Below are 16,417 nucleotides of genomic sequence, written 5' to 3' on the forward strand. Positions count from 1 at the left end.
AATTTTTTCTGGCTCTATGGCACCAATCGGTCTGAAATTTTGGAATCGTCATTTAAATCACAGTCTCAATTACGGGTCAGTAAACAAATCTGCAAAAAGTTGCATTTGTAGAAAAATCACATATTTAACGGGGCTATTTCGAGACTTGGGTTCGGATTTAAAATGCCATTTTTTCAGGCTTTATGGCACCATTCGGACAGAAATTTTGGAAGCGTCATTAAAATCACAATCTCAATTGTAATCAGTAAACAAATCTGCAAAAAGTTGCATTTGTAGAAACATCACAAATTTAACGGGGCTTTTTCGAGACTTGGGTTCGGATTTAAAATGCCATTTTTTAGGTTCAATGGCACCAATTGGGCTAAAATTTCGGAATCGTCATTAAAATCACAGTCTCGATTGAAATCAGTAAACAAATCTGCAAAAAATTCCATTTGTAGAAAAATCACAAATTTAACTGGGCTATTTCGAGACTTGGGTTCGGATTAAAAATGCTATTTTCTCAAGCTCAATGGCGCAGACCGGACTGGTTTTTCGGAATCTTCATAAGAATCACAGTCCAAATTGAAATCAGAAAACAAATCTGCACAAAGTTGCATTTCTAGAAAAATGACAAATTTAACGGGGCTATGTCGAGACTGGGGTTCGGATTTAAAATGCCATTTTGTCAGGCTCTATGGCACCAATCGGGCTGAAATTTCGGGATCGTCATTTAAATCACAGTCTCAATTAAAAGTCAGTAAATAAATCTGCCAAAAATTGCATTTGTAGAAAAATCACATATTTAAGGGGGGTATTTCGGGACTTGGGTTCGGATTTAAAATGCCATTTTTTCAGGCTTTGTGGCACCAATCGGACTGAAATTTTGGAAGCGTCATTAAAATCACAGTCTCAATTGTAATCAGTAAACAAATCTGCAAAAAGTTGCATTTGTAGAAACATCAAAAATTTAACGGGGCTATTTCGAGACTTGGGTTCGGATTTAAAATGCCATTTTAAAGGCTCTATGGCGCCAATCGGGCTATAATTTCGGAATCGTCGTACAAATCACAGTATCAATTGAAATCAGTAAACAAATCTGCAAGAAATTGCATTTGTAGAAAAATCACAAGCTTAACGGGCTATGTCGAGACTTGGGTTCGGATTAAAAATGCTATTTTCTCAAGCTCAATGGCGCAGACCGGACTGGTTTTTCGGAATCTTCATAAGAATCACAGTCCAAATTGAAATCAGAAAACAAATCTGCACAAAGTTGCATTTCTAGAAGAATGACAAATTTAACGGGGCTATGTCGAGACTTGGGTTCGGATTTAAAATGCCATTTTGTCAGGCTCTATGGCACCAATCGGGCTGAAATGTCGGGATCGTCATTTAAATCACAGTCTCAATTAAAAGTCAGTAAATAAATCTGCCAAAAATTGCATTTGTAGAAAAATCACATATTTAAGGGGGGTATTTCGGGACTTGGGTTCGGATTTAAAATGCCATTTTTTCAGGCTTTATGGCACCAACCGGAAAGAAATTTCGGAATTGTCATTTAAATAACTGATTTTTCGGAATATTTATAAGAATCACAGTCCAAATTGAAATCAGAAAACAAATCTGCACAAAGTTGCATTTCTAGAAAAATTACAAATTTAAAGGGGCTATGTCGAGACTTGGGTTCGGATTTAAAATGCCACTTTTTCAGGCTTTATGGCACCAATCGGAAAGAAATTTTGGAAGCGTCATTAAAATCACAGTCTCAATTGTAATCAGTAAACAAATCTGCAAAAAGTTGCATTTGTAGAAACATCAAAAATTAAACGGGGCTATTTTGAGACTTGGGTTCGGAATAAATTGCTATTTTCTCAGGCTCAATGGCGCAGATCGGACTGGGTTTTCGGAATCTTCATAAGAATCAAAGTCCAAATTGAAATCAGTTAACAAATTTGCAAAAAGTTGCATTTGTAGAAACATCACAAATTTAACGGGGCTTTTTCGAGACTTGGGTTCGGATTTCAAATGCCATTTTCTAGGTTCTATGGCACCAATCAGGCTATAATTTCGAAATCGTCATTAAAATCACAGTCTTAATTGAAATCAGTAAACAAATCTGCAAAAAATTGCATTTGTAGAAAAATCACAAATTTAACGGGGCTATGTCGAGACTTGGGTTCGGATTAAAAATGCTATTTTCTCAAGCTCAATGGCGCAGACCGGACTGGTTTTTCGGAATCTTCATAAGAATCACAGTCCAAATTGAAATCAGAAAACAAATCTGCACAAAGTTGCATTTCTAGAAAAATGAAAAATTTAACGGGGCTATGTCGAGACTTGGGTTCGGATTAAAAATGCCATTTTGTCAGGCTCTATGGCACCAATCGGGCTGAAATGTCGGGATCGTCATTTAAATCACAGTCTCAATTCAAAGTCAGTAAATAAATCTGCCAAAAGTTGCATTTGTAGAAAAATCACATATTTAAGGGGGGTATTTCGAGACTTGGGTTCGGATTTAAAATGCCACTTTTTCAGGCTTTATGGCACCAATCGGAAAGAAATTTTGGAAGCGTCATTAAAATCACAGTCTCAATTGTAATCAGTAAACAAATCTGCAAAAAGTTGCATTTGTAGAAACATCAAAAATTTAACGGGGCTATTTTGAGACTTGGGTTCGGAATAAATTGCTATTTTCTCAGGCTCAATGGCGCAGATCGGACTGGGTTTTCGGAATCTTCATAAGAATCAAAGTCCAAATTGAAATCAGTTAACAAATTTGCAAAAAGTTGCATTTGTAGAAACATCACAAATTTAACGGGGCTTTTTCGAGACTTGGGTTCGGATTTCAAATGCCATTTTCTAGGTTCTATGGCACCAATCAGGCTATAATTTCGAAATCGTCATTAAAATCACAGTCTTAATTGAAATCAGTAAACAAATCTGCAAAAAATTGCATTTGTAGAAAAATCACAAATTTAACGGGGCTATTTCGAGACTTGGGTTCGGATTAAAAATGCTATTTTCTCAAGCTCAATGGCGCAGACCGGACTGGTTTTTCGGAATCTTCATAAGAATCACAGTCCAAATTGAAATCAGTAAACAAATCTGCAAAAAGTTGCATTTCTAGAAAAATGACACATTTAACGAGGCTATTTCGAGACTTGGGTTCGGATTAAAAATGCAATTTTCTCAGGCTCAATGGCGCAGATCGGACTGGTTTTTTGGAGTATTTATAAGAATCACAGTCCAAATTGAAATCAGAAAACAAATCTGCACAAAGTTGCAGAAAAATGACAAATTTAACGGGGCTATGTCGAGACTTGGGTTCGGATTCAAAATGCCATTTTCTCAGGCTCTATGGCACCAATCGGGCTGTAATTTCGGAATCGTCATTTAAATCACAGTCTCAATTAAAAGTCAGTAAATAAATCTGCCAAAAGTTGCATTTGTAGAAAAATCACATATTTAAGGGGGTATTTCGAGACTTGGGTTCGGATTTAAAATGCCATTTTTTCAGGCTTTATGGCACCAACCGGAAAGAAATTTTTGAAGCGTCATTAAAAAATCACAGTCTCAATTGAAATCAGTAAACAAATCTGCAAAAATTTGCATTTGTAGAAACATCAAAAATTTAACGGGGCTATTTCGAGACTTGGGTTTGGATTTAAAATTCCATTTTTTCAGGCTCTATGGCACCAATCGGGCTGAAATTTCGGAATCGTCATTTAAATCACAGTCTCAATTGAAATCAGTAAACAAATTTGCAAAAGTTGCATTTGTAGAAACATCACAAATTTAACGGGGCTTTTTCGAGACTTGGGTTCGGATTTCAAATGCCATTTTCTAGGTTCTATGGCACCTATCAGGCTATAATTTCGAAATCGTCATTAAAATCACAGTCTTTATTGAAATCAGTAAACAAATCTGCAAAAAATTGCATTTGTAGAAAAATCACAAATTTAACAGGGCTATTTCGAGACTTGGGTTCGGATTAAAAATGCTATTTTCTCAAGCTCAATGGCGCAGACCGGACTGGTTTTTCGGAATCTTCATAAGAATCACAGTCCAAATTGAAATCAGAAAACAAATCTGCACAAAGTTGCATTTCTAGAAAAATGACAAATTTAACGGGGCTATGTCGAGACTTGGGTTCGGATTTAAAATGCCATTTTGTCAGGCTCTATGGCACCAATCGGGCTGAAATTTCGGGATCGTCATTTAAATCACAGTCTCAATTAAAAGTCAGTAAATAAATCTGCCAAAAATTGCATTTGTAGAAAAATCACATATTTAAGGGGGGTATTTCGGGACTTGGGTTCGGATTTAAAATGCCATTTTTTCAGGCTTTGTGGAACCAATCGGACTGAAATTTTGGAAGCGTCATTAAAATCACAGTCTCAATTGTAATCAGTAAACGAATCTGCAAAAAGTTGCATTTGTAGAAAAGTCAAAAATTTAACGGGGCTATTTCGAGACTTGGGTTCGGATTTAAAATGCCATTTTAAAGGCTCTATGGCACCAATCGGGCTATAATTTCGGAATCGTCGTACAAATCACAGTATCAATTGAAATCAGTAAACAAATCTGCAAGAAATTGCATTTGTAGAAAAATCACAAGCTTAACGGGCTATGTCGAGACTTGGGTTCGGATTAAAAATGCTATTTTCTCAAGCTCAATGGCGCAGACCGGACTGGTTTTTCGGAATCTTCACAAGAATCACAGTCCAAATTGAAATCAGAAAACAAATCTGCACAAAGTTGCATTTCTAGAAAAATGACAAATTTAACGGGGCTATGTCGAGACTTGGGTTCGGATTTAAAATGCCATTTTGTCAGGCTCTATGGCACCAATCGGGCTGAAATGTCGGGATCGTCATTTAAATCACAGTCTCAATTAAAAGTCAGTAAATAAATCTGCCAAAAATTATATTTGTAGAAAAATCACATATTTAAGGGGGGTATTTCGGGACTTGGGTTCGGATTTAAAATGCCATTTTTTCAGGCTTTATGGCACCAACCGGAAAGAAATTTCGGAATTGTCATTTAAATAACTGATTTTTCGGAATATTTATAAGAATCACAGTCCAAATTGAAATCAGAAAACAAATCTGCACAAAGTTGCATTTCTAGAAAAATTACAAATTTAAAGGGGCTATGTCGAGACTTGGGTTCGGATTTAAAATGCCATTTTCTCAGGCTCAGTGCCATAGCACCAATCGGGCTGAAATTTCGGGATCGTCATTTAAATCACAGTCTCAATTCAAAGTCAGTAAATAAATCTGCCAAAAGTTGCATTTGTAGAAAAATCACATATTTAAGGTGGGTATTTCGAGACTTGGGTTCGGATTTAAAATAACATTTTTTCAGGCTTTATGGCACCAATCGGAAAGAAATTTTGGAAGCGTCATTAAAATCACAGTCTTAATTGTAATCAGTAAACAAATCTGCAAAATGTTGCATTTGTAGAAACATCAAAAATTTAACGGGGCTATTTCGAGACTTGGGTTCGGAATAAATTGCTATTTTCTCAGGCTCAATGGCGCAGATCGGACTGGGTTTTCGGAATCTTCATAAGAATCAAAGTCCAAATTGAAATCAGTAAACAAATTTGCAAAAAGTTGCATTTGTAGAAACATCACAAATTTAACGGGGCTTTTTCGAGACTTGGGTTCGGATTTCAAATGCCATTTTCTAGGTTCTATGGCACCTATCAGGCTATAATTTCGAAATCGTCATTAAAATCACAGTCTTAATTGAAATCAGTAAACAAATCTGCAAAAAATTGCATTTAACGGGGCTAATCACAAATTTAACGGGGCTATTTCGAGACTTGGGTTCGGATTAAAAATGCTATTTTCTCAAGCTCAATGGCGCAGACCGGACTGGTTTTTCGGAATCTTCATAAGAATCACAGTCCAAATTGAAATCAGTAAACAAATCTGCAAAAAGTTGCATTTCTAGAAAAATGACACATTTAACGAGGCTATTTCGTGACTTGGGTTCGGATTAAAAATGCAATTTTCTCAGGCTCAATGGCGCAGATCGGACTGGTTTTTTGGAGTATTTATAAGAATCACAGTCCAAATTGAAATCAGAAAACAAATCTGCACAAAGTTGCAGAAAAATGACAAATTTAACGGGGCTATGTCGAGACTTGGGTTCGGATTCAAAATGCCATTTTCTCAGGCTCTATGGCACCAATCGCGCTGTAATTTCGGAATCGTCATTTAAATCACAGTCTCAATTAAAAGAAAGTTAATAAATCTGCAAAAAGTTGCATTTGTAGAAAAATCACATATTTAACGGGGCTATTTCGAGACTTGGGTTCGGATTTAAAATGCCATTTTTTCAGGCTTTGTGGCACCAATCGGACTGAAATTTTCGAAGCGTCATTAAAATCACAGTCTCAATTGTAATCAGTAAACAAATCTGCAAAAAGTTGCATTTGTAGAAACATCAAAAATTTAACGGGGCTATTTCGAGACTTGGGTTTGGATTTAAAATTCCATTTTTTCAGGCTCTATGGCACCAATCGGGCTGAAATTTCGGAATCGTCATTTAAATCACAGTCTCAATTGAAATCAGTAAACAAATTTGCAAAAGTTGCATTTGTAGAAACATCACAAATTTAACGGGGCTTTTTCGAGACTTGGGTTCGGATTTCAAATGCCATTTTCTAGGTTCTATGGCACCTATCAGGCTATAATTTCGAAATCGTCATTAAAATCACAGTCTTTATTGAAATCAGTAAACAAATCTGCAAAAAATTGCATTTGTAGAAAAATCACAAATTTAACAGGGCTATTTCGAGACTTGGGTTCGGATTAAAAATGCTATTTTCTCAAGCTCAATGGCGCAGACCGGACTGGTTTTTCGGAATCTTCATAAGAATCACAGTCCAAATTGAAATCAGAAAACAAATCTGCACAAAGTTGCATTTCTAGAAAAATGACAAATTTAACGGGGCTATGTCGAGACTTGGGTTCGGATTTAAAATGCCATTTTGTCAGGCTCTATGGCACCAATCGGGCTGAAATTTCGGGATCGTCATTTAAATCACAGTCTCAATTAAAAGTCAGTAAATAAATCTGCCAAAAATTGCATTTGTAGAAAAATCACATATTTAAGGGGGGTATTTCGGGACTTGGGTTCGGATTTAAAATGCCATTTTTTCAGGCTTTGTGGAACCAATCGGACTGAAATTTTGGAAGCGTCATTAAAATCACAGTCTCAATTGTAATCAGTAAACAAATCTGCAAAAAGTTGCATTTGTAGAAAAGTCAAAAATTTAACGGGGCTATTTCGAGACTTGGGTTCGGATTTAAAATGCCATTTTAAAGGCTCTATGGCACCAATCGGGCTATAATTTCGGAATCGTCGTACAAATCACAGTATCAATTGAAATCAGTAAACAAATCTGCAAGAAATTGCATTTGTAGAAAAATCACAAGCTTAACGGGCTATGTCGAGACTTGGGTTCGGATTAAAAATGCTATTTTCTCAAGCTCAATGGCGCAGACCGGACTGGTTTTTCGGAATCTTCACAAGAATCACAGTCCAAATTGAAATCAGAAAACAAATCTGCACAAAGTTGCATTTCTAGAAAAATGACAAATTTAACGGGGCTATGTCGAGACTTGGGTTCGGATTTAAAATGCCATTTTGTCAGGCTCTATGGCACCAATCGGGCTGAAATTTTGGAATCGTCATAAAAATCACAGTCTTAATTGAAATCATTAAACAAATCTGCAAAATGTTTCATTTGTAGAAAAATCACAAAATTAACGGGGCTATTTCGAGACTGGATTTGGATTAAAAATTAAATTTTCTCAGGCTCAATGGCGCAGATCGTACTGGTTTTTTGGAATAATTATAAGAATCACAGTCCAAATTGAAATCAGAAAACAAATCTGCAAAAAGTTGCATTTCTAGAAAAATGACAAATTTAACGGGGCTATTTCGAGACTTGGGTTCGGATTAAAAATGCTATTTTCTCAGGCTTTATGGCACCAATCGGGCTGAAATTTTGGAATCGTCATAAAAATCACAGTCTTAATTGAAATCATTAAACAAATCTGCAAAATGTTTCATTTGTAGAAAAATCACAAAATTAACGGGGCTATTTCGAGACTGGATTTGGATTAAAAATTAAATTTTCTCAGGCTCAATGGCGCAGATCGGACTGGTTTTTCGGAATTTTTATAAGAATCCCAGTCCAAATTGAAATCAGAAAAATCACAAGTTTAACGGGCTATGTCGAGACTTGGGTTCGGATTTGAAATGCCATTTTCTCAGGCTCTATGGCACCAATCGGGCTGAAATTTTGGAATCGTCATAAAAATCACAGTCTTAATTGAAATCATTAAACAAATCTGCAAAATGTTTCATTTGTAGAAAAATCACAAAATTAACGGGGCTATTTCGAGACTGGATTTGGATTAAAAATTTAATTTTCTCAGGCTCAATGGCGCAGATCGGACTGGTTTTTCGGAATTTTTATAAGAATCCCAGTCCAAATTGAAATCAGAAAACAAATCTGCACAAAGTTGCATTTCTAGAAAAATGACAAATTTAACGGGGCTATGTCGAGACTTGGGTTCGGATTTAAAATGCCATTTTTTCAGGCTCTATGGCACCAATCGGGCTGAAAATTTGAAATCGTCATTAAAATCACAGTCTCAATTAAAAGTCAGTAAATAAATCTGCCAAAAGTTGCATTTGTAGAAAAATCACATATTTAAGGGGGTATTTCGAGACTTGGGTTCGGATTTAAAATGCCATTTTTTCAGGCTTTATGGCACCAACCGGAAAGAAATTTTTGAAGCGTCATTAAAATCACAGTCTCAATTGAAATCAGTAAACAAATCTGCAAAAATTTGCATTTGTAGAAACATCAAAAATTTAACGGGGCTATTTCGAGACTTGGGTTCGGATTTAAAATTCCATTTTTTCAGGCTCTATGGCACCAATCGGGATGAAATTTCGGAATCGTCATTTAAATCACAGTCTCAATTGAAATCAGTAAACAAATTTGCAAAAAGGTGCATTTGTAGAAACATTACAAATTTAACGGGGCTTTTTCGAGACTTGGGTTCGGATTAAAAATGCTATTTTCTCAAGCTCAATGGCGCAGACCGGACTGGTTTTTCGGAATCTTCATAAGAATCACAGTCCAAATTGAAATCAGTAAACAAATCTGCAAAAAGTTGCATTTCTAGAAAAATGACACATTTAACGAGGCTCTTTCGAGACTTGGGTTCGGATTAAAAATGCAATTTTCTCAGGCTCAATGGCGCAGATCGGACTGGTTTTTTGGAGTATTTATAAGAATCACAGTCCAAATTGAAATCAGAAAACAAATCTTCACAAAGTTGCAGAAAAATGACAAATTTAACGGGGCTATTTCGAGACTGGATTTGGATTAAAAATTAAATTTTCTCAGGCTCAATGGCGCAGACCGGACTGGTTTTTTGGAATCTTCATAAGAATCACAGTCCAAATTGAAATCAGAAAACAAATCTGCACAAAGTTGCATTTCTAGAAAAATTACAAATTTAAAGGGGCTATGTCGAGACTTGGGTTCGGATTTAAAATGCCATTTTGTCAGGCTCTATGGCACCAATCGGGCTGAAATGTCGGGATCGTCATTTAAATCACAGTCTCAATTAAAAGTCAGTAAATAAATCTGCCAAAAATTGCATTTGTAGAAAAATCACATATTTAAGGGGGGTATTTCGGGACTTGGGTTCGGATTTAAAATGCCATTTTTTCAGGCTTTATGGCACCAACCGGAAAGAAATTTCGGAATTGTCATTTAAATAACTGATTTTTCGGAATATTTATAAGAATCACAGTCCAAATTGAAATCAGAAAACAAATCTGCACAAAGTTGCATTTCTAGAAAAATTACAAATTTAAAGGGGCTATGTCGAGACTTGGGTTCGGATTTAAAATGCCATTTTCTCAGGCTCTATGGCACCAATCGGGATGAAATTTCGGAATCGTCATTTAAATCACAGTCTCAATTAAAAGAAAGTTAATAAATCTGCAAAAAGTTGCATTTGTAGAAAAATCACATATTTAACGGGGCTATTTCGAGACTTGGGTTCGGATTTAAAATGCCATTTTTTCAGGCTTTGTGGCACCAATCGGACTGAAATTTTGGAAGCGTCATCAAAATCACAGTCTCAATTGTAATCAGTAAACAAATCTGCAAAAAATTGCATTTGTAGAAACATCAAAAATTTAACGGGGCTATTTCGAGACTTGGGTTCGGATTTAAAATGCCATTTTAAAGGCTCTATGGCACCAATCGGGCTATAATTTCGGAATCGTCGTACAAATCACAGTATCAATTGAAATCAGTAAACAAATCTGCAAGAAATTGCATTTTTAGAAAAATCACAAGTTTAACGGGCTATGTCGAGACTTGGGTTCGGATTTGAAATGCCATTTTCTCAGGCTCTATGGCACCAATCGGGCTGAAATTTTGGAATCGTCATAAAAATCACAGTCTTAATTGAAATCATTAAACAAATCTGCAAAATGTTTCATTTGTAGAAAAATCACAAATTTAACGGGGCTATTTCGAGACTGGATTTGGATTAAAAATTAAATTTTCTCAGGCTCAATGGCGCAGATCGTACTGGTTTTTTGGAATATTTATAAGAATCACAGTCCAAATGGAAATCAGAAAACAAATCTGCATAAAGTTGCATTTCTAGAAAAATGACAAATTTAACGGGGCTATGTCGAGACTTGGGTTTGGATTAAAAATGCCATTTTTTCAGGCTCTATGGCACCAATCGGGCTGAAAATTTGAAATCGTCATTAAAATCACAGTCTCAATTAAAAGTCAGTTAATAAATCTGCCAAAAGTTGCATTTGTAGAAAAATCACATATTTAAGGGGGTATTTCGAGACTTGGGTTCGGATTTAAAATGCCATTTTTTCAGGCTTTATGGCACCAACCGGAAAGAAATTTTTGAAGCGTCATTAAAATCACAGTCTCAATTGAAATCAGTAAACAAATCTGCAAAAATTTGCATTTGTAGAAACATCAAAAATTTAACGGGGCTATTTCGAGACTTGGGTTTGGATTTAAAATTCCATTTTTTCAGGCTCTATGGCACCAATCGGGCTGAAATTTCGGAATCGTCATTTAAATCACAGTCTCAATTGAAATCAGTAAACAAATTTGCAAAAAGTTGCATTTGTAGAAACATCACAAATTTAACGGGGCTTTTTCGAGACTTGTGTTCGGATTTCAAATGCCATTTTCTAGGTTCTGTGGCACCTATCAGGCTATAATTTCGAAATCGTCATTAAAATCACAGTCTTAATTGAAATCAGTAAACAAATCTGCAAAAAATTGCATTTGTAGAAAAATCACAAATTTAACAGGGCTATTTCGAGACTTGGGTTCGGATTAAAAATGCTATTTTCTCAAGCTCAATGGCGCAGACCGGACTGGTTTTTCGGAATCTTCATAAGAATCACAGTCCAAATTGAAATCAGAAAACAAATCTGCACAAAGTTGCATTTCTAGAAAAATTACAAATTTAAAGGGTCTATGTCGAGACTTGGGTTCGGATTTAAAATGCCATTTTCTCAGGCTCTATGGCACCAATCGGGCTGAAATTTCGGGATCGTCATTTAAATCACAGTCTCAATTCAAAGTCAGTAAATAAATCTGCCAAAAGTTGCATTTGTAGAAAAATCACATATTTAAGGGGGGTATTTCGAGACTTGGGTTCGGATTTAAAATGCCATTTTTTCAGGCTTTATGGCACCAATCGGAAAGAAATTTTGAAAGCGTCATTAAAATCACAGTCTCAATTGTAATTAGTAAACAAATCTGCAAAAAGTTGCATTTGTAGAAACATCAAAAATTTAACGGGGCTATTTCGAGACTTGGGTTCGGAATAAATTGCTATTTTCTCAGGCTCAATGGCGCAGATCGGACTGGGTTTTCGGAATCTTCATAAGAATCAAAGTCCAAATTGAAATCAGTAAACAAATTTGCAAAAAGTTGCATTTGTAGAAACATCACAAATTTAACGGGGCTTTTTCGAGACTTGGGTTCGGATTTCAAATGCCATTTTCTAGGTTCTATGGCACCAATCAGGCTATAATTTCAAAATCGTCATTAAAATCACAGTCTTAATTGAAATCAGTAAACAAATCTGCAAAAAATTGCATTTGTAGAAAAATCACAAATTTAACGGGGCTATTTCGAGACTTGGGTTCGGATTTAAAATGCCATTTTAAAGGCTCTATGGCACCAATCGGGCTATAATTTCGGAATCGTCGTACAAATCACAGTATCAATTGAAATAAGTAAACAAATTTGCAAGAAATTGCATTTTTAGAAAAATCACAAGTTTAACGGGCTATGTCGAGACTTGGGTTCGGATTTGAAATGCCATTTTCTCAGGCTCTATGGCACCAATCGGGCTGAAATTTCGGAATCGTCATAAAAATCACAGTCTTAATTGAAATCATTAAACAAATCTGCAAAATGTTTCATTTGTAGAAAAATCACAAATTTAACGGGGCTATTTCGAGACTGGATTTGGATTAAAAATTAAATTTTCTCAGGCTCAATGGCGCAGACCGGACTGGTTTTTCGGAATCTTCATAAGAATCACAGTCCAAATTGAAATCAGAAAACAAATCTGCACAAAGTTGCATTTCTAGAAAAATGACAAATTTAACGGGGCTATGTCGAGACTTGGGTTCGGATTTAAAATGCCATTTTGTCAGGCTCTATGGCACCAATCGGGCTGAAATTTCGGGATCGTCATTTAAATCACAGTCTCAATTAAAAGTCAGTAAATAAATCTGCCAAAAATTGCATTTGTAGAAAAATCACATATTTAAGGGGGGTATTTCGGGACTTGGGTTCGGATTTAAAATTCCATTTTTTCAGGCTTTGTGGCACCAATCGGACTGAAATTTTGGAAGCGTCATTAAAATCACAGTCTCAATTGTAATCAGTAAACAAATCTGCAAAAAGTTGCATTTGTAGAAACATCAAAAATTTAACGGGGCTATTTCGAGACTTGGGTTCGGATTTAAAATGCCATTTTAAAGGCTCTATGGCACCAATCGGGCTATAATTTCGGAATCGTCGTACAAATCACAGTATCAATTGAAATCAGTAAACAAATCTGCAAGAAATTGCATTTGTAGAAAAATCACAAGCTTAACGGGCTATGTCGAGACTTGGGTTCGGATTAAAAATGCTATTTTCTCAAGCTCAATGGCGCAGACCGGACTGGTTTTTCGGAATCTTCATAAGAATCACAGTCCAAATTGAAATCAGAAAACAAATCTGCACAAAGTTGCATTTCTAGAAAAATGACAAATTTAACGGGGCTATGTCGAGACTTGGGTTCGGATTTAAAATGCCATTTTGTCAGGCTCTATGGCACCAATCGGGCTGAAATGTCGGGATCGTCATTTAAATCACAGTCTCAATTAAAAGTCAGTAAATAAATCTGCCAAAAGTTGCATTTGTAGAAAAATCACATATTTAAGGGGGGTATTTCGGGACTTGGGTTCGGATTTAAAATGCCATTTTTTCAGGCTCTATGGCACCAACCGGAAAAAAATTTCGGAATTGTCATTTAAATAACTGATTTTTCGGAATATTTATAAGAATCACAGTCCAAATTGAAATCAGAAAACAAATCTGCACAAAGTTGCATTTCTAGAAAAATTACAAATTTAAAGGGGCTATTTCGAGACTTGGGTTCGGATTCAAAATGCCATTTTCTCAGGCTCTATGGCACCAATCGGGCTGTAATTTTGGAATCGTCATTTAAATCACAGTCTCAATTAAAAGAAAGTTAAAAAATCTGCAAAAAGTTGCATTTGTAGAAAAATCACATATTTAACGGGGCTATTTCGAGACTTGGGTTCGGATTTAAAATGCCATTTTAAAGGCTCTATGGCACCAATCGGGCTATAATTTCGGAATCGTCATACAAATCACAGTATATATTGAAATCAGTAAACGAATCTGCAAGAAATTGCATTTGTAGAAAAATCACAAGTTTAACGGGCTATGTCGAGACTTGGGTTCGGATTTGAAATGCCATTTTCTCAGGCTCTATGGCACCAATCGGGCTGAAATTTTGGAATCGTCATAAAAATCACAGTCTTAATTGAAATCATTAAACAAATCTGCAAAATGTTTCATTTGTAGAAAAATCACAAATTTAACGGGGCGATTTCGAGACTGGATTTGGATTAAAAATTAAATTTTCTCAGGCTCAATGGCGCAGATCGTACTGGTTTTTTGGAATATTTATAAGAATCACAGTCCAAATTGAAATCAGAAAACAAATCTGCAAAAAGTTGCATTTCTAGAAAAATGACAAATTTAACGGGACTATTTCGAGACTTGGGTTCGGATTAAAAATGCAATTTTCTCTGGCTCAATGGCGCAGATCGGACTGGTTTTTCGGAATATTTATAAGAATCCCAGTCCAAATCGAAATCAAAAAACAAATCTGCACAAAGTTGCATTTCTAGAAAAATGACAAATTTAACGGGGCTATGTCGAGACTTGGGTTCGGATTTAAAATGCCATTTTGTCAGGCTCTATGGCACCAATCGGGCTGAAATGTCGGGATCGTCATTTAAATCACAGTCTCAATTAAAATTCAGTAAATAAATCTGCCAAAAGTTGCATTTGTAGAAAAATCACATATTTAAGGGGGGTATTTCGGGACTTGGGTTCGGATTTAAAATGCCATTTTTTCAGGCTCTATGGCACCAACCGGAAAAAAATTTCGGAATTGTCATTTAAATAACTGATTTTTCGGAATATTTATAAGAATCACAGTCCAAATTGAAATCAGAAAACAAATCTGCACAAAGTTGCATTTCTAGAAAAATTACAAATTTAAAGGGGCTATTTCGAGACTTGGGTTCGGATTTAAAATGCCATTTTCTCAGGCTCTATGGCACCAATCGGGCTGAAATTTCGGGATCGTCATTTAAATCACAGTCTCAATTCAAAGTCAGTAAATAAATCTGCCAAAAGTTGCATTTGTAGAAAAATCACATATTTAAGGGGGGTATTTCGAGACTTGGGTTCGGATTTAAAATGCCACTTTTTCAGGCTTTATGGCACCAATCGGAAAGAAATTTTGGAAGCGTCATTAAAATCACAGTCTCAATTGTAATCAGTAAACAAATCTGAAAAAAGTTGCATTTGTAGAAACATCAAAAATTTAACGGGGCTATTTTGAGACTTGGTTTCGGAATAAATTGCTATTTTATCAGGCTCAATGGCGCAGATCGGACTGGGTTTTCGGAATCTTCATAAGAATCAAAGTCCAAATTGAAATCAGTAAACAAATTTGCAAAAAGTTGCATTTGTAGAAACATCACAAATTTAACGGGGCTTTTTCGAGACTTGGGTTCGGATTTCAAATGCCATTTTCTAGGTTCTATGGCACCAATCAGGCTATAATTTCGAAATCGTCATTAAAATCACAGTCTTAATTGAAATCAGTAAACAAATCTGCAAAAAGTTGCATTTCTAGAAAAATGACACATTTAACGAGGCTATTTCGAGACTTGGGTTCGGATGAAAAATGCAATTTTCTCAGGCTCAATGGCGCAGATCGGACTGGTTTTTTGGAGTATTTATAAGAATCACAGTCCAAATTGAAATCAGAAAACAAATCTGCACAAAGTTGCAAAAAAATGACAAATTTAACGGGGCTATGTCGAGACTTGGGTTCGGATTCAAAATGCCATTTTCTCAGGCTCTATGGCACCAATCGGGCTGTAATTTTGGAATCGTCATTTAAATCACAGTCTCAATTAAAAGAAAGTTAAAAAATCTGCAAAAAGTTGCATTTGTAGAAAAATCACATATTTAACGGGGCTATTTCGAGACTTGGGTTCGGATTTAAAATGCCATTTTAAAGGCTCTATGGCACCAATCGGGCTATAATTTCGGAATCATCATACAAATCACAGTATATATTGAAATCAGTAAACGAATCTGCAAGAAATTGCATTTGTAGAAAAATCACAAGTTTAACGGGCTATGTCGAGACTTGGGTTCGGATTTGAAATGCCATTTTCTCAGGCTCTATGGCACCAATCGGGCTGAAATTTTGGAATCGTCATAAAAATCACAGTCTTAATTGAAATCATTAAACAAATCTGCAAAATGTTTCATTTGTAGAAAAATCACAAATTTAACGGGGCGATTTCGAGACTGGATTTGGATTAAAAATTAAATTTTCTCAGGCTCAATTGCGCAGATCGTACTGGTTTTTTGGAATATTTATAAGAATCACAGTCCAAATTGAAATCAGAAAACAAATCTGCAAAAAGTTGCATTTCTAGAAAAATGACAAATTTAACGGGACTATTTCGAGACTTGGGTTCGGATTAAAAATGCAATTTT

The sequence above is a fragment of the Hesperophylax consimilis genome, chromosome 21, assembly GCF_061612785.1.
Source record: "Hesperophylax consimilis isolate HC1 chromosome 21, BYU_Hcon_1.0, whole genome shotgun sequence".
Classification (NCBI taxonomy): domain Eukaryota; kingdom Metazoa; phylum Arthropoda; class Insecta; order Trichoptera; family Limnephilidae; genus Hesperophylax; species Hesperophylax consimilis.